The following is a 19,803-nucleotide window of genomic DNA, read 5'->3' on the forward strand; positions in this document are numbered from 1 at the left end:
GGGGAGAAACTGGTTCTTTAACACTGACAGTGAACTGAGGGATGAAGCTGCCCAGAGCCCCGGCACCTCCCACACCCCACTGAAAGCTCCCTCTGTGCCCCTCCCACCCCGACTGTGGCGGCCATCATGATTCAGGCCTCATCCCCACAGCCCTCCACGGGCCCCCAGACTGCTACCCAGTGCCCTGGCATGTTAAGCAGTGCAGATGGCAATTAGCTGCGTGACAGGAAAATGTCCCGACACTAATTATTTCAGGGACAAGGCCGGGGACCATTAATAAGTGATGAAGGAGTCTTTCCAGAGGCTCTTTGGCTGGGTCTTGCCCCAGCCTGCAGAAGGCTGGAGGCTGAATGGAGCCTTCCCCACGCAGAGTTCAGTGGTGTGGGTGGCTGGTGAGACAAGTGGCATTGCCGAGGGAGATGCCACTTATTTTCCCGGGGAAGTCAGGCTGCTCTCCCCAGCAGTTACATCGACAGCTATTAAGGGTACAGTCCTCATCCTTCAGACAGGCAAAAGCAAACAACAGTGGTTCCCTGCATCTTCTCTGCTGAATAATTGATTGTAGAATGCAAGCTCATGAATGAATTCCGGGAGAATCCCCAGTCAGCCCCCTCTACACTCTCACATCTGCCTCCCCTTCCCTGTCCCAATCCGAGAGGCAGGCAGAATTTCCATTTTCCTGAAACGATTCCGTTTCCTCTGTGCCTGTTTCTAAGGTGGCCCCCGGGACAACTCCCACAAGGAGCAGCTGTCAGGGGCCCGCAACAAAGGACGGTATGTACAGGTGGAGGGCTGAACCGCGCCAGGTCAGCCCAGGACTTGGACAGTGTCTCTCTCCAGAGAATCACAGTAAGGCTGAGAGAAGAAGAAAACCATCGTGCATTCATAAACCCTTTCATGCGCCAGAGTGAATGCAAATGCACACACTCTCACACTCACATGTACACACTGACACACACACATGCACAGACACAACACACACATACTGACACATTCACTCTCACACACAGAGACACTCTTGCATACACACCAATACTCTCACACATACATATCCATTGACACACACTCTCATGCACACTGACTCTCACACATGCATATGCATTGACATACACTCATACACACTGACACACAATTGCTTTTGTGTGCACATGCACACTGACACACACTCATATGCACTGACATGCTCTCACATACACAAACACATGCACATACACATACATATGCACTGACACATACATACTGGTGTGCACATACACTGAAACATGTACACTGACATACATATACACTGACACACACATTCACCTGCATACACTGACACATCCACTAACACAAATACATGCATACTGACACATATGCACTGACACACAGTGACACACATACACACTGACACATACACACAAATATGCACTGACACACACATGCTTACATTCACATAGCCTCACACACATACACAGACATACACATACACACCGACACACACAACACACACATTGATACATTCTTCCTCATAGACACTTACACCCTCTCACACTCAGATGTACACACTGTCACACATACATATGCACTGACACAAGCTGACCAGCAAATATACACACTGACACTCGCACACATACACATGGACACACACTCATACACATGGACACACGCTCATATACACTCCCACACATACATACACACTGACACACTCTTTCTCCCTCACACACATTCACATATACTCTCACACTGACCATACACTCACACTCACACATTCATTCTCACACACACATACACCCTGACACATACACACTCACACTTACACACAAGTACACAATGACACACAAGCCCTTCCTCTCTCCCTCTCTCTCTCTCTCTTTCACACACACACACACACACACACACACGCACTTGAATAGACAGGGGCTCCCATACTTTAATAGCCTAAATATGAAGGTGATATTTATGGGGGAAGAGAGATTTGCTTCCCAAAAGGATTTGCAACAGGGCTTTTTCAATAATAAGAAACCAGAGTGCATTCAAAATGGAATTCGATTTACAAAAATGTGATTTCTCTGTAAATCTTCAGAAGCCCGTGCCGTATACGGTATGGACATATGCAGGACTTGTCAGAGCCTCTCTCCATCTACTTGGGGAGAGGGGCAGGAAGTCCTCACCAAGACTGCTGGCTACACACTCAGGGGTCTGATGGCAATCCAGCTAGGAGCACTGCAAATACCATCTCCTTTTGCCCCTCCAGCGTGCAAAGGGGAAACCAAACACTTTATCCCCAAGGCTACCACAATGCAAAAATGCAAGGTGTATTGTCCTCAAAAGGTCCTCATCTCCAAATTCTTTCCTTTTGTCCCCTAACTCGTTAACCAGCACAGCCTCCAATGGATGTTTTGAGTGGGATTAACTAGGAAAGATCTTGTCAATTATCTCTACTGACCTCTTCATTGATGACAGATGAAAACAATGAGGCAGAAGCCTGCCCAAACCACATCTAATAGACCCTGTGCCCTGTAGCCTTCATCCACATCAGCCATACCTGTAGCTGTACGAGGCCAAAGCCAACAGAGAAGGCTCTGGGCAGCACAGCCCCGCCATCCTCTCTTCCAGCCCCATGCCTCCCTCCCTCTCCCTGCTTCACTCACCTTCTTTCCTTGCTGGAAGTGAACAGCTGAGTCATTTGAACTTTCACTTGCTAGGCTGCTCTTCTGGATGAGTTTGGAACTCACTCTTTTTGGGTAAAGACCCCATCCACTAATTAAGACCCTCACCCTTAGGAGACAACGTCTGTGTTGGACACTAAACTAGGGTCTCACAGGACTGTCTTGGTAACCCCTTAAAGGCACTGAACACCTAGGGGCTTGAAGACACACCAGGGAGTAAAATTCAGGTCTCTGATAATTTCCAATCCAGAACTTGCCCCAGCAGACAAACGCACTCTTCTTCAAATGTAAGCTCCTTTCTTGTAACAACAATAAGGCTGATCACTATAGCAAATACTTATTTAAAAAAAACACACAGCTGACGTATATGCCAGCTATTGTTCTAAGCCCTTTAAATATGTGAACCCATTCCATCATCACCATAATGCACCCTAAAGGAAGTACTGTCATCACCCCTCAGAGGCCCAGAGAGGTTAGGTAATTCCCTCAAAGCCACATAGCTAGTAAGTGGCCCAGGAGTGAATTGAGTTCTGACTTCCTGAGTCCTGCAGAGAGCTCTGTTTCTGACCTCAGACCCTACCAATCTTCCCCGACTCCCACTCGCTTCTCTCCAGCGACAAATACACCAAGCTCATTCCCCACAAGGCTTCTGACTTTGCTCTTTTCTCTGCGTGGAAGGCTCCCCTTCCACCTCTTCCTGGAGTCTCCTCAGTGGGGCCTTGCCAGACAACCTCACCTAAAGTAGCCCCCGTGGCCTCCCCCACCCTCACCCACCCTTCATTTACTAGTCATTGACCTGCTGTAATTCCATCAGCATTCCTCACTACCTCAACCTTATCTGTTGGTTCACTGATTCCACCACAACAAAACTCCATGTGAGCAGTGATTCTTCCCCTATCCTTCACTACTGTGCACTTTCATCTACGACACCCTGTCTTGGCATAAAGAGCGCATGCAAATAAAGACTGATTGATCAAGGAGTACTCCCTTCACAAACCAATATGCACATGCACTCACATGCACACACACTGCGTGCTGGCGTGTTCACGGGAGTGCATTCACATTAGGCCACAGGCAGACACCAAGTCAGTGATATGGTCCTCTGTGGCATAACACTGACAGGAGTGATGAGGCCAGCCTGACGTAAATGGGCTTTCTAGCAGCTGATGCTAAGAAACAGAATTCCTCTGAGGACAGATCCGTAAGTACCCAGGCTGGAAGAATGCAAAACAGAAAATAGAGCCTCTGCGTAGGATCTCCAGCATCTCTACCACCTGGTCCGGGCCTTTTGTGTTGGTTGCCTGGAGAAATGGAAGATGATTAAAAGGTGTAAGAAACTGGCCCCTTCAGAGTCCTGGGAAGGGAAGGGGGCTAGGGTGACCAGTTGCTCTAGTTACTGATTACGCTTGCTAAATATAGCTGAGTCCGACATGGGGCACTGAGGAGGCAGGTCTGAAATCAGATACGGTGGAGGGGGCTTCCCAGGTCCCTGCCCCCTGCCTTATACTCCTACCCCAGGCCCAATTTGTAGTGAGGGGATGCCCTTGACATGGAGGTGGAGGAAGAGGGAGAAACAAAAGCCTAAGCTGATGGATGTTCTGACCCAGTGCCTGCCCAGAGCTGGGCATGCCATTCTGAATGGCAGATATCTGAGGTCAAGGTACAGCCAAACCCTAGCAGATAGGACCCGTGTTCTACGGTACTCAGGCTTGATCAGTTTCAGTGCTGCTCAAAGCCTTCATGTGTGGATGTGTGAGTGTGGTTCCCACAGTAGGAGAGGCAGGGTACTCAATCCCCAGCATGGTTAAAAGGCCAAGTGGGTAAATATATCGTCTTTACAGAGCAGACGCATGGGGGTGTTGATGAGAACAAAACTCTGGAGCTGTCACTAGTGGCATGGGACCGTGGGACTGGATGAGGACTACCTCCTCAGCCCAGCAGACTCCCAAAGCTCCTGCTTCCACAGAAGAATATTCCTAGAATCTTGTAGTGGGTGGAAAGGGCTGAGAAAAGCTCTCCATAGCAGAGGGCCTGTGGAGCTCAGGCCCTCCGAGACATTCAGCAAGCCAGGCTGTACGCCTCTGGAATCACCCCACTGTAAGGTGTCCAACACACTCCACCCACTTTTCCTCTTTGGCAGTCCCAGCCTTTGGAGCTCCTGATGCCCAAAGCTCCTCCCTAGCCCCAGGTGATGTTCCCCTGGACTCTTAGCCAGAAAGCCTTGGCATGGTCCTGGGAGAACCCACTGCCGTGGCCTGAGATTCTCCTTATCAGCTCATAAATAGCCATCCTGCCCAGGTCCCCTACCAGCCCAGAGACCTTGTCTGTAAAATGGGAACTACAATGACCTCTTCAGAGGATATTCTGAAGGTGGAATGAGAAGTGACAGTAAAGCGTCCAGCACAGCGTACAAATCTAATCAGCAAAGAAGGCATTAGAATGTTGGCTGTATTTTCTTTCTCTCTTTTCTCTTTGAGTCTCTCTGGATTTCGTATTTCCTACAGGAAGGAGATGGGGCCAAACTGTGTGGCTGCTTTGTATCCACAACAACACAGTTTGGAGCTGCCTTCTCCACCGCTCCTCACCCGCCACGTTGTTGCATCCTTCTCTGCTAAGGCTGAGTTCTACTCCATTGCACGTGTGCTCCCCTTTAACTGCTCCTGTGTTAATGAACACTGAGGTTGCCTCCCCATCTTGGCTGTTGTGGATAATGCAATGGACATATTTGAGAAGTGCATATTTGAGATCCTGATTTTAATTCTTTTGGATGAATACCCAGAAGTGGGATTGCTGGATTCCACTTATATGAAGTATCTAAAATAGTCAAACTCACAGAAACGGGGAGTGCAAGGGTGGTTGCCAGGGACTGGGAGGAGGGGGAGATGGAGAGCTGCTATTCAAAACGTGCACAGTTTCAGTTACGCAGGGTGAATATATTCTAGAAATCTGCTGTACAATGTTGTTGTACATTGTTATAGTTAACAATACCTTATTGTACACTTAAAAACTTGTTAAGAGAGCAGATCTCAAGTTAAGTGTTCTCAATACAATAAAAAAATGATCCAAATCATAATGCCCTATTCCGCTGGTTTCTGTGAGGGAGGCTGATCGATGTTGCTGCCTAGCTGGGTACAGTAAGCCGAGCTCTATCTGACACTGATATTGCATCTGTGTTGTTCTTCCTGCTGCTGCCTCTTTCCCCTTGTCTACTGACTTTCTTGTTCTTTCACAAGAAGCAAAGCCTGTGATTGTTTTTCAAGCAAGAACACAGGGCAGGAGACCACCTCACCCATCCAAAGAAATGCATGCAAAAAAGCCACCTTTCCAACTCTGCGAAGCCACCACGTGGCCCTACCCAGCTCCCCGCTTCCTGTCCTACACCCTCTGAGCTCCAGGTAACCTGCACAGGGATCTTTGTTTTCACCCCTCCACCACCCAAGATGTCTAGTCTCCAACTTCAGTGAGGAGGGAGAGCCAGGACACCTAGAGAAAAGCCCCAGTGCTGCCTCCTTTCTCAGCGTGAGGTTCTCATGACTGCTCAGAGGGAAGGAATGGGATGTGAGCTGGAATCCCAGTATGACCAGAAAGTGCACCCCCAATCCTCCTTCCCTTCCTGCAGCTCAGCTGTGACCCTCCATTTACAACCACAGCAGGAAAGGGGAAGCTCTTTACCTGGGCAGGCCCCCTGCCTCTCAGCCAAGTGTCCCAGTACCGCCAGCCCTGTCTTAAAGTTGACCGCAGAACATCTCCCATGATTCAAAGGGCCTGGCCAGCCACTCTTGCTCCAACAGAGCCACCCTTGCCTCAGGATGGGGTGAACAGTGTTTTTTAATGAAGGTTTTATATCATATTTCTTACTACTTGAAGTTGTGCTTGGGGGTGAAAAGGATTAAGGCAAGAGTTTATTCCTACTTTCCACCTTTCCACCCCAATCAGATGGACTGTATCTGGACAGAAGAGAGATGAGAATAAAAGAGAAAGGCTCCCATCTCCCCTAGAGGAGCAGTGGCCTCCTGTTGCCCTGCAGGCTCCCTAAAGCAGAGCTATGATGTGCTAGGAGTGGGGATCTTCTTCTTATGCATAACTATGTTTTGCAGAAGGGGTTCTAGAGCACTAAGGCATGGCTTCTTCACCACTGGCACACTGGGCAAGGCTGTGGAGAGCAATGGGTTAGTGTTCTTCCCTGGTGTGGTTTCTTGGTGAATGTGCCAAGAATGGTGGAAAGGATGACTCCTGGGTCATAGATGACCATGGCAGCAGTGCCATCCTCATATGGGTGGGGAGGTCACTCCCAGGGAATTGGGACCCCGTGCTTACGTTGTTTATCTCTGAAGTTATATCAAGGGCTCTTGGGGGCCTTTCAGTTGACACTTGGAACAGTGAGGCTCAATTTCCTGCCGGGCCTGGGGGAAGTAAGCAGCTGGCCCCACCCCCTTAGAAATTTTCTCTAGTCGGCCGGGCGCGTTGGCTCAAGCCTGTAATCCCAGCACTTTGGGAGGCCGAGGCGGGTGGATCACGAGGTCAAGAGATCGAGACCATCCTGGTCAACACGGTGAAACCCCGTCTCTACTAAAAATACAAAAAATTAGCTGGGCATGGTGGTGTGTGCCTGTAATCCCAGCTACTCAGGAGGCTGAGGCAGGAGAATTGCCTGAACCCAGGAGGCGGAGGTTGTGGTGAGCCGAGATCGCGCCATTGCACTCCAGCCTGGGTAACAAGAGTGAAACTCCGTCTCAAAAAAAAAAAAAAAAAAAGAAATTTTCTCGTCTAAGCCCTGACCCATAGTTGGCTTTTCCATTCAGATGATGATCATAGCCCATTCTGGATGACAAATCTGTCTGTGCTCAGGGATCTAAGAGGGCAAGAGCAGATCTGGTCAACCTGGGGAGGCCTCGTGGAGGACAGGCAGGATTACCCACTCTCCCAGGCACTGGCTGAGCTCTGACATTCAACAAGCCGAATATCACCGAGGAAAATATTAGTACTCCTTAGCACGAACATCTTACAGAGAATTCTAATATCAGATAAGGAGGACCATGCTGGATGGCCTCTGAAATACCTGCTGTGCCAGTTCAGTGATTCAAGAACCCAATATGCCCAATGTTATCATTAATATGTGCAATTGATTACAATGTGCTCAGTAATGCACATAACTAACATAATGGAGACCGTTAGCACTTCCACTTCTCCAAGTCTATGTGTTATGCATTTAATTACTTTAGTACTTCACAGTTTATAAATATACAACCCCCTGAGCTAGATCTTTCTCCACTGCCATTTTACAAATTAAGGAACCAAGGGCATGGAATAAAAGCCCACTTCCCTCACTCATGAAGAGACGAGCACCTTCCCCGTCTAGGCAGCTGAAGGACATTGTTCTCCCCAGGCCACGACCCTATAGCCCCCTCTGTTTGCCCTCCCCCACAAGCTCACACAACCACATCCCCCAAACTCCAAAGGAGTTTGCTCCCTCAGGCCTCCTTGGTCCTCAGCAACAGCAGTCCTTAACTGGACTGAAAGCTAATTTCTTCCCCTTCAAGGCATTAGTTGCATTTTAATATATGAGACACACAGGACTGAGAACCACTAAGAGCACCCGTGAATTCTTCCTGGACTGAGTGATTTCCTGGCCAGTCCATCCTTGCTCAGGCAGTATGTTCCTCAGAGTCACAGGTACCTGGTAATTGTGAAAACATGCCTGTCTGTCAGCTCAAGTAGCTGGTTCTTCAGGGAGGCTTGTAAAGACCTCAAAGTCACGGGGCCATGTCCTTTCATTTCTCACACCATGGGGAAGTGTCTAGCATTCAGCAAGTTACTAAATGTGCGTTGATTTGATTTCTTCACCTCCCTCATGTTGCTGCTGGGCTCTGTCTTCTAAAGTTCATGGCCCACGTGTTAGGATCCATGACTTGAGAAATGAAGCCCTCTGCTGGGTTTCATACTGGGTTAGGCAAATATATTTACTGAAGACTTAGTCAGCCCTGTCCCTTACTAGGACCGTGACCTTGAATGTCTTGTTTAACCTTTTCATATCTTAGCTTGTTCATCTAAAACATGAGTCTTTGTGTCATGGGCTTAGTGAGGATTAGTTATCATAGCACATATGAGGTGCTTAGCAGAAGCTGTGTAAAGAAACATGTTTCTCCCTTCCCTACCCATAAAGCCCCTTCTGCACTGCTAAGAGCCTTCCTTTTTGTGGAGCCTTAGAAGAGTCAAGTAAGGTTAGTGGGAACCCCCACCCCCTGGGCTTCAATCTCTCATCATAGGTGCCATTGCTTGGTCCATCCGTGTCCTCGAAACATTTGGTAAAGCCACATCTCAGAGCATCTTCTCTGCTCCCCTCCCCTACGCTGAATGACCCCAACTCCTTTGAGATCCAGCTTTGTCCCAGTCCTACCCTCCCCCACTGCCTGTGTCATGGCTGACTCAGGGACCATGACAGGTTTTAGAAGGCCAGTGGCTCATTATCCCTACTCCCTGTACTTTGGCCCTATGGGCCAGCTTTAACTCCTCATTTGAGGAGGCTTGGGTGGGGTGATGGGCAGGGCCTAGTCATGGGATATTTACAGAGGGGTCTGGAGCCAGGCTTCCTGATGTGACAGCTGCTGTGTCCTCAAGAACGTGTGTTCCCCCACACCTACCGATCCTGTGCTAAAAAGGCGACAGGTAAGAGTGAGGTTATCAGGAGTCCTGAGGTGCCCACAGGTGGTATACAACCCCAGGCAGGAAGAAAAAGCACCCTGAGGCCAGAATATAGGCTTCTCTTCCTCAGAGTCCTAGTTCCTGCCTTTTTTTATTGACGGCCACATTTACTGCCACTGCAGTAATGTAGCAACATGAGAATGGAGAGAAAGTAAAGAAAACTATCAGGGGTCTCCCAGGCTCTGAGTTTTAGGAGTCCCCCTGTCCACTGCTTGAGCCAGAACCAGAGGTGTTTTTCTGCATCTCTCTGTCTACACCATGCTGCTCACTCCTGGGTTTCAGGAGGTGCTGAGTTCTGCTTAAGAGGTTCCAGAGGAATAAGTGTGCACAACTCACCACCAGGTTTGTGGTACTTGGGATCCTGGTTGTTTTCATCCAATCCACTTGCTGGTATTTACTGTTCGGATCATTCAAATAGCTGCAATATGCACTCTATCGAGGTTGTATCCTCAGTGGGAGAGAGAGGCAGCCATGCGTTTACTTCATCTTACCTGGAACAGAACACAGTAAAATGGTAAAGCCCTATCGAGTCCTTCTCCTCCCTCCTGAAGGAAGGAGTCAAGCCCTGGCTTACTGTCACATTGTCCCATATCCCTATAAAAACACAATCACACCTATTCACTTATTCATTCATGTAACAAACATTTCTTGAGCACTGATTCTGTGCTAGGCCCCTTCCAGGCACTGACTATACAGCAATGAAAAAGCAGACAAAACTACTGTCAGGCAAGGCAGTCACGCTGTAAACAAGTAATGTCATATATAATATGTGGGCCATGTGTGCCATTGTGAAAAATTCAGGAAGGTAAAAGGATGGGAATGCTTTTTGATAAAGGTGGACAGGCAGGACCTCTTTGAATAAGTAATGATATATGAAGAGAAGATAGACAAAAGGCGACCTCTCCAAATACCTGAGGCATTCCTAGAATGGAAATTGCCACCACCCTTTAAAAGATGAGAGAGAGTGCGCACCTGGCAGGTGTGAGCAGGACTGCGGGTGGCAAGGAATGCAGTTGAGGATGATGTCGGAGATGGGCAGGGGCAGGAGAGGGAGCAGGTCCCATGGGCCAAGTAGGATGTGATTAGGACTTAGGCTTTTACTCTGAGAGGGATGGGGCATCACTGTGGAGCTTGCTGCAGAGCGGTATTATCTAACTTATAATTAGACAGGATCCATCTGACTGCTATTGAAAATAGATTGGGATAGGGGAGTGGGACCAAGAAGGAAGCAGAAAAGTCATCTAAAAGGCTATTAAAGTAATTTAAGAGAGAGAAAATTGTGTATTGATCCAGGGTGATTGAGGTAGTGGAAGTTAGAAAGGCTTGGGTTCTGAATATATGTCAAAGGTAGAATGGACAAGATTTGTTGACAGAGTAAGCTTGCATAGTGAGATAAGGTGAATGGTCAACTTGGCATTGCCACAGAGAGCATCTGATAATCCCTGCTGACCCAGGAATCTCCTACCCAACACCCCTGACATCACAATATCCAGCCACTTAATGAAGAATGAAGACTCCCTGGGAGAGAGATTTCACTACCTCACACAGTGGCCTTTTGCGGTCCTCTAACATTCCTTTCTATGCTCACTCAAAATCCATGTCCCTGTGTACTGCCCATAAGGCAATACAAAGCAGATCTCCACCACCTCCCACAGCATAGTCCTCCAGATTCCTCCGAGGTTATCCTGAGAATGAACTCTTCCATAGTTGATGTTCCCCATTAATGCTGTTTTCAGTTTCTCTGGACACAGAGATCCCAGAAGGAAGTGGCTCTGGGTTCTACTAAGTAGAAGGACCAAGAACTGATTGCCCTCTGAGCTCCTTCTAGAATACCATTCATGAATTTTGATATGTGATTCATATTTGGGCCATGAATCTAAATTTGGCAAATGCACTCATCTCCATCCTGTTTTATAGGTGGGAATTTGGACAGTTACCTTAGCACGTGCTTCCTTACCATTGAGGAAACCACAGCAATTAGAAGAGCCCTTCCTTAGACATCACCTCCATGTCTCCCCGACCCCATAAGCATCCATACCCACACTCTGTTTTACTGCCCATTATGGCAAATGAACTATCCACATTCCTATTTAAAAGCAATTTCTCTGCTATCCTACTACAGCCCACTCCTTTATACATGTTTAAGAAATTGATGTCTCTAACAGGTGGAAGGCACCATGGAATAGAGCTAATATTTTTAAATAAAATCCAAACACTCTTTATAGAAATAAGAGAAAACCTAAATTTATGAAAGGGCCAACGTGCCTGGGAAAATTGACTGAGAATGATTAATTTTGAGAAATAGCCTATGAAACTATTAGACGATTAAAGATTAAAAAAAAAACAAAATGACTTATGGCCTCCAGACACAACAACAATAATACTTAGGAAGGCATGAAAATTATAACAGTTTTACAGTATTCAAGAAAAACCTGCAAAGCAAGGCAAGAATGAAACATTATTTTCAAGTAATCAAAGAAAAGAAAATGAACTGTGAGCCACGGGCTTTACACGCAGCAAAACCATCAGTCAGTTATTAAGACTATAGAGAAACAAATGATATATTCAAGGAATGAGAGAACTTTGTATACACGAGCCCTTCATGGATAATCTGCTAGAGGCAAACATTGGCAAAAGAATGATGGTGAGCACGTGGTGTATTTACTGTAGATCTAAGATTTAAGCAAGAATCAGGGACAAGGATGGCAAATAATTTATAAGTGTTGTATGTTCTAACAAGATAAAAAGAATACAACTTAAAATTTGAGCTGAGAATAAAGACAAAGTAGAAAAAGATCATTGTTGCACAGAAAACAGGCAGGTGTCAAATTATACCATTTAGAATGAACACTCCACATAGTAAAAAGTTAAGTAAGAAAAAAGATGAATAAAGATATTTTAAAAGTCACCAATGCAAGGGTAACTACTAGAGCAAAAATGTACATTTTTTTAAATCTCAAAGGAAATCTTTTGAAAAGAGCAAGGAAGACATATATAGAGAAAGAAACACACTAAACATAACAATAGATAGAAAAATAATAGGATAAATTGACATAAGGGGTTGACACCTAATATAATAGTCATATCAGTATATGTGAATGAGCTTAAGTTGCCTAGTAAAAGAAATAGATTTTCAAAATAACTTACAAAGCAATGGTCTGTGGCGTATTCCATATATAGCAGAAACATTTAAAACCAAGTGATCTAAAGGCTTTAATTTTAATGAACAAGAGAATGTAAAAAAGAAGATGGGCAACATTATGCTAGCTAAATTGGAATAACTCTAAGGCAGAAGTAGCTACTCTAATATTACCCAATGCAAAATTTAGAACCCAGAGCATTAAACAAGACAAACAATGGCATTATAATGCAAAAACCAACAATCTACAATAAAATATATTTTAATAAATAATATCTATGTAAGAGAATATACAAAACCCACCTATACATAAAATAAAAATAAAAATTACAGCAATGCTAGGATACATAGGAACAATAATGATGAGGCAGTTTTACATACTACAGGACAAGAGAAGTCATGTGAACAAAATAAATATGGATAGAGAAGACTTAACCAATATTAATGATAAATTAGATTTCCTAAATATGTATCAAATGTTATACCCTTTAATAAAGAATATTTTCCCTTCTCAAGCAGAAGTGAAACATTTATTGAAATTTCTCCAATATTAGACCATGAAGGAAATATAAGTAAGTTCCACAGTAAGAATAAGAATATTATAATTATCTAATCACAATGAAGTAAAAGTAGAAATAAAGGCAAAATTTAAAAATGCTCTTCCAAATATAAAGGAAAAGAGACTAACTTCACTCTTCAACTTAAAACAACAAAAACATCTGAGTGAAACATTTAAAACAATGATTTTTAAAATACTGGACATCAAACCATGAAAGACAGTGATCCTGAAGAATTGGAAGACAAATGAGATAGTTCTACAATTTCGCCAGCTGAGTCCCTTGAGTGGATTTCCAGGCCTCAGTGCAGGAAAAGGAAGCCCAGGTAGACTCACTGACTTGAGAAACTGGACATCTGAGAAGATTAGGATGGCCAGAGTTCATAGGACAGAGTACCAGAGAGAGGAGCGTGGCAGAGGGTCTCCCTCAAGTATTAGGTGGAATGCTGATGAGTACATTCATGCAAGAAACTACCTAGAGCCATATAAAGACTTACCTGAAAGGATTAGAGGAAACACTGGTACTTTTACAGGGCCAAGAATCATGTCTGTTCCGAGTAGCTGATCTGGAAAATCTCATAATTCATGCAGAATTGTCCCAAGTACTCACGAGGATCTTACCTCAGAATGCTCTAGACTAAATGCTGCTATCGTTCCACCTAACCAATCTTAAAAGCAGGACATGAAAGGATTAACTGTCTCCAAGTAACTTAACAGCATTCCAAAACAAAGCTCAAGAGTATTTATAGGAAATATATAAATATCCAACACCCAATAAGTTAAAATTCATAATGTCTGGCATCCAATAAAAAATTGCCAAGCATGCCAAGAGGCAGGAAAATACAACCTATAATAAGGAGAAAAATCAATCAATTAAAACCAACCAGAATAGTACACAAGTGTTATAATTAGCAGGCAAGGACATTGAAACAGTTATGATTGTAATCCATATGTTCAGAAAAGCTGGTAAGGAGACATACATGACGTCTAAAAGTTATACATTGAACATTTACAGCTGAAAACTATGTTTTACATGAAAAAAACATTGAATGGGATTAATGGCAGATTAGACGTTAGAGAAAAAAAAGATGACTGAACTTGAAGATAGCAACAGAATCAATCTAAAATAAAACACAGAGAATATCTCTAATGTCTGAAATAATAAAAAATGAAATGAGCTATAGGACAATTTCATGCTGCCTATCATACCTGTAATTGGAGTCCCCAAAGAAAAGACAAGAAAAGAGACAGAAAAAAAAATTTTTGAAGAAAAATAATGGCCTAAAATAACCGGAATTTGATAAAAATGATTAACCCATAGACCCAAGAAGCTCAAAAACCCCAAACACAAGAAGCACAATAAAAACTATGCTAAGCCAAATCATAATAAAATTACTCAAAACTAGTGATAAAGAGAAAACCTTAAAAGCAACAGAGAAAAAGACAAATTACATAAAGAGCAACTAAGATATCATCCGATAGCAGTTTCTAGACAGAAACAATGAGAGCAAGAAGACAGTGTAGCAACATCTTTAAGATAGTAAAAGAAGTAAACTGTCAATGTAGAATTCAAAAATGAAAGCAAATAAGGAATTCTTTAGACATTCAAAAGCTGAAAGCATTCATGCCAGCAGAGTCATACTACAAGACATGTTAAAGAAGGTCTTTCAGGCAGAGAGGAAAATAGTAGCAGACTGAAATACGGATCTACCCAAAGAAATGAAAGCACAGGAAATGGTAGCCAGGTGGATAAATATAGACATGTTCATACAATGCAGTGTATCTGCATACACCTATTATAAGTTGAGAATATCTGAAGTCAAAAATGCATTTCACACACCTAACCTACTGAACATAATAGCTTAGCTTAGCCTACCTTAAACATGCTCAGAACATTTAATATTAGCCTACAGTTGGGAAAAATCATTTGGCAACAGAGCACACTATAGGTGTATTGGTTGTTTATCTGCCTGACTGTGTGGCTGACTGGGAGCTGTGGCTTGCTGCTGCTGCTCAGTCACCTAGGAGAGTAGAGCCGTCTACTGAATGCATATGGCTTGTGCACTATCATAAAATCCAAAAATCATAAGTTGAACTATCATTAAGTCAGAGACCATCTGTATAGGATTTTATTATTTAAATCTCTTTAAAAGATAATTGTATTTAGAATAAAAATAACTGTAGTGTATAATTTATGATATATGTAAAAGTAAAATATATGACAGGGATAGTATAAAAGCCAGAGGGAGATAAATGGAATACACTATTAAAAGGTTCTTATACTATGTATAAAGTAGTATAAACTTACTTGAAGGTATATTGTGATAAGTTGAAGTATACTGCAAACCTTAAAGCAACCACTGAAATAGCAAAACGAAGTATTATAGATCATAAGCCAACAAAGAAAAGAAAATGGAGTTAACCACAGCAACAACGAAAACCCTCAACGAATTCAAAAGAAAGCAAAAAAAGAGGGAATTGAAAATAAAGAACATATAGGACAAATAGAAAACAGATTGTAAGGCAGTATACTTAAACCTAATCATATCAATAGTCACATTGCATGTAAATGCATGTGGCCACACTGCGTGCATCTAAACACCCCGATAAAAAGGCAGAGATTATTAAAGTTGATGAAAAAAGCAAGCCTCACTATTGCTGCTTACATAAAACTCACTTTAAATATAAAGACACAAATAAGACAAAGGAATAGGAAAAGATATGCCATGCTAAAACTAATTCTTTAAAAGCTGGAGTGGTTGGTTTACATCAAACAAAGAAGATTTCAGAACAAAGAATATTATCAAGGATAAAGAAAGTAGTAAGTTTCAAATGATAAATGATAACTAATCAGTTGGAAAGACATAAAATTCTAAATGTCCATCTGCCTAAAAACAGAGTTTCAAAATACATAAAGCAAAAACTGGATAGACAAATCCACAATTATAGCTGAAAATCTTAATACCCTTCTCTCAATAACTGATACAACAAATAGAAAATCAGTAAAAATATAGAGGATTTGAATAGCATACTCAACCAAGTTGAACTAATTGATATTTATAGAACACTGCATCCAAAAAACAAGAGAATATGCATTCTTTTCAAGTGAAACCAAGATATTCTGAGCCAAAACAAGTTCTAATACATTTAAGATAATTCACATCATGTAAACTATGTTATTTACCTTGTTATTTTACATTAGTTTACAAGACAATGGAATTAATGTAGAAATCAGTAACAAAAAGATCATTGAAATTTCCATATATTTGTAAACCAAATAACATACTTCTAAATAAGCAAGGGGTCAAAAGAGAACTTTAAAAGAAAATTATAAAGTATTTTGAACTGGATAAAAATGAGAACAAAAAATTATCAAAATTCGTGGGATGCTCATTTGATATTACTCGGGGAAATGTATAGCACTAGATACCTAATTAAAAAAGAATAATAGTCTCAAATTAATAAAGCACTATCAGAAAAAAATTAGAGAAAACCCAAATTCCAATACCAAAACTAAGAGAGGTGATATCATTATAGATTCCACAGACATTAAAAGGATAACAAGAAAATATTTTTGAACAATTTTATAATAAATTTAACAACTTAGATGAAATGAGTAAATTCATTAAAAGACACAAACTCCCAAACTTTATGTAAGAAGAAATCTGAACAGTCCTATGTCTACAAAAGAAATTGAACTTGTAATCATAAACCTTCGAAAAAGGAAAACTTCAGACCCAGGCAACTTTACCGTTGAATTCTATCAAACATTTAAGAAAGGCATAATACCAAGGCAACACCAACTCTTCCAGATGATAAGAGAAGGGAGTACTTGCAAAATCATTTGATAAAATAACCGTTACCTTGATATTAAAACCTGATGAAGATATTACAAGCAAAGAAAACTAAAGACCAATATCCCTCATAAATATAGATTTAAATATTCTTAACAAAACTTTAGCAAATCAATACAACAAAATATTAAAAGAATAATATGTTAAAATAAGTGGGATTTATCCCAGGAATTCAAGGTTGGTTCAACAACAACAACAAAAAATCAATAAAGTTTACCATATTAAGAAACAAACAAAATAAAAAGCATGTGGACATTTTTGCAGACACAGGAACATTATTTTAAAAATTGAATATCCATTTCTGATAAAACCTCACAGGAAACTAGGAATGCAAGGAAATTCCTTAATCTTTTAGTGCCTTTTAAAAACTTACAAATAATATCATACTTAATGGCAAAAGACTAAATGCTTTCCCCCAAGGAACAAACAAGGAGATCTGCTCTTACAATTTCTATACAATATTTACTGCAAGTTGTAGCTAGAGCCATAAGGCTAGGAAATAAAATATAAAGCATCCAGGTTTGAAAGGAAAAAGTAAAACTGTCTTTATTCACAGAAACCATGATTGTCTATGTAAAAAATCCTATGGAATAGAATGGATTCCTATGGAATCCACTATAAGAATTACTAGAAATAATAGATGATTTTAGCAATGTTGTGTAATACAAGGTCAGTATGCAGAAATCAATTGTATTTCTGTATATTAGTAACAAATGGTAGGAAATTGAAATTTCTAAAATGCCATTTCTAACCACATCAGAAATATGAACTATTTACAAATAAATCTGACAAAAGATGTGCAAGGCCTGAACATAGAAATCTATAAATTGTTGATGAGATAACTTAAAATAGATATAAATAGATCATATTTATAATTAAGAAGACTCAATATTGTTTAGCTGTAAATTCCCAAATTTATAATTAGATTTAATGCAACCCCAATCAAAATTTCAGCAGGCTTTTTATTTTATTTTTTTATGACAAGCTAACCTTAAATTCTATATGGAAATCGAAGGACCTAGAACAATCAAAACAGCTTTCAAAACGCAGAACAAAGTTGGAGGATTAATGTTACTTGGTTTTAAGAATTAATATAAAGTTAGTGTACTAGTCCGTTCTCACATTGCTGTAAGAAAATACCCAAGACTGGGTAATTTATAAAGGAAAGAGGTTTAATTGACTCACAGTTCCACATAGCTGGGAAGGCCTCAAGAAACTTGCAATTATGGTAGAAGGGGAAGAAAGGCACCTTTTTCACAGCACAGCAGGGAGGAGAAATGCAATTAAAACATTAGATCTCATGAGAACTCGCTCACTGTCATGAAAAGAGCATGGGGGAAACTGCCCCCATGATTCAATTACCTCCATCTGGTCCCTCCCATGACACATGGAGATTTACAGGGATTGCAATTCAAGATGAGATTTGGGTGGCGACACAAAGCCTAACCATCTACAGTAATCAAGACAGTGAAATCAGCATAAAAATGGGCAAATAAATCAATGGAACAGATAAAGAGTCTAGAAATAGGCCCTCACATATATGGACAATTGACTTTTAACAAAGGTTCAATGATAATTCAGTGGAGGAGAGATAGAGGTTTCAACAAACGGTTCTGTAACAAATTACAAGATATGATACTATCATAAAAACTGACATATAGACCAATGAAACAAAATAGAGCCCAGAAATACACCCATTCATGATCATAAGGATACAATTTCATTCTTTTGGAATGTGGATATCCAGCTTTTCCAATCACAATGTGCAAAAATATTCCATCCATATCTTGTACCATATACAAAAATTAATTCAAAATACATTTCAGATCTAGCCAGACATGGTGGCTCACACCTGTAATCCCAGCACTTTGGGAGGCTGAGGTGGTCAGACAATTGAGGCCAGGAGTTTGAAACCAGCCTGGCCAACATGGTGAAACCCCATCTCTACTAAAAAATACAAAAATTAACTGGGCATGGTGGTGCACAACTGTAGTCCCAGCTACTCAGGAGGTTGAGGCAAGAAAATCACTTTAACCTGGGAGGTGTAGGTTGCAGGAAGTGGAGATTGTGCCACTACAATCCAGCCTGGGTGACTATTTTACATATATATATAAAATTATATATATATATATTATGTTTAACAGATCTAAATGATCTAAATGTAGAATCTGAAAGCATAAAACTTCTTAAGAAAAAATATTTGCAACTGTGAAGACCAGGCAAATGTTTCTTAGGGATGATACCAAAATCATGACCATATAAAAGAACAAATTGGTAAATCAGTATTCATCAAAATTAAATCTTTTCTTCAAAATACACTCTTTTTCCTATATATTAATTTATCACTTATTTGAATGCTATTTTTAAATCTGTAAATCTTTACAAACATACATTTTGCAACCTTGATCAAACCATTTTATTTTATTGTGTTAAGAACACTTAACACGAGATCTATCCTCTTAACAAACATGTTATTGCTGATTATATTTATCAGCAATATTTTATTCCTGCTGAAACTTTATTCCTGCTGATTAGTAACTCTCCATTTCCTCCTCCTCCTATTCTCTGGCAACCACCAGAGAGCTCATTTAAGTGGAATCATGCAGTCTTTCTGTGACTGGCTGTACTAGTCCATTTTCACAGTACTATAAATACCCGAGACTGGGTAATTTATAAATGAAATAAGTTTAATTGATCACAGTTCCACATGATTGGAGAGGCCTCAAGAAACTTACAATCATGGCAGAAGGTGAAGGGGAAGCAAGGATCTTCTTCACATGATGACAGGTGAGAGAAATGTGAGCAACAGCAGGGAAAACTGCCTTAGAGCCATCAGATCCCATGAGAACTCACTCCCTCTCATGAGAACAGTATGGGGGAAACTGCCTCCTGGATTTAATCACC

The 19,803-nt window shown here is 41.6% G+C and overlaps 1 long non-coding RNA gene across 2 annotated transcripts in view; it reads right to left on the reverse strand.

Moving 5' to 3' along the window:
- The window catches only part of LOC116533735, a 40,700-nt gene that overhangs the window by 4,782 nt on the left and 16,115 nt on the right, over positions 1–19,803 (reverse strand). Inside the window, exon 2 of one of the 2 annotated variants that reach the window (XR_004261416.1) lies at positions 9,687–9,841. This is a non-coding gene — a long non-coding RNA (uncharacterized LOC116533735). Of the gene's footprint in view, positions 1–9,686; positions 12,999–19,803 lie in introns of those variants that run through there. The other variant, XR_004261415.1, reaches the window with a different exon arrangement.

Source organism: Sapajus apella, unplaced genomic scaffold (assembly GCF_009761245.1).
Source record: "Sapajus apella isolate SASKATOON/1434 unplaced genomic scaffold, GSC_monkey_1.0 scaffold83, whole genome shotgun sequence".
NCBI classification, from domain to species: Eukaryota; Metazoa; Chordata; class Mammalia; order Primates; family Cebidae; genus Sapajus; species Sapajus apella.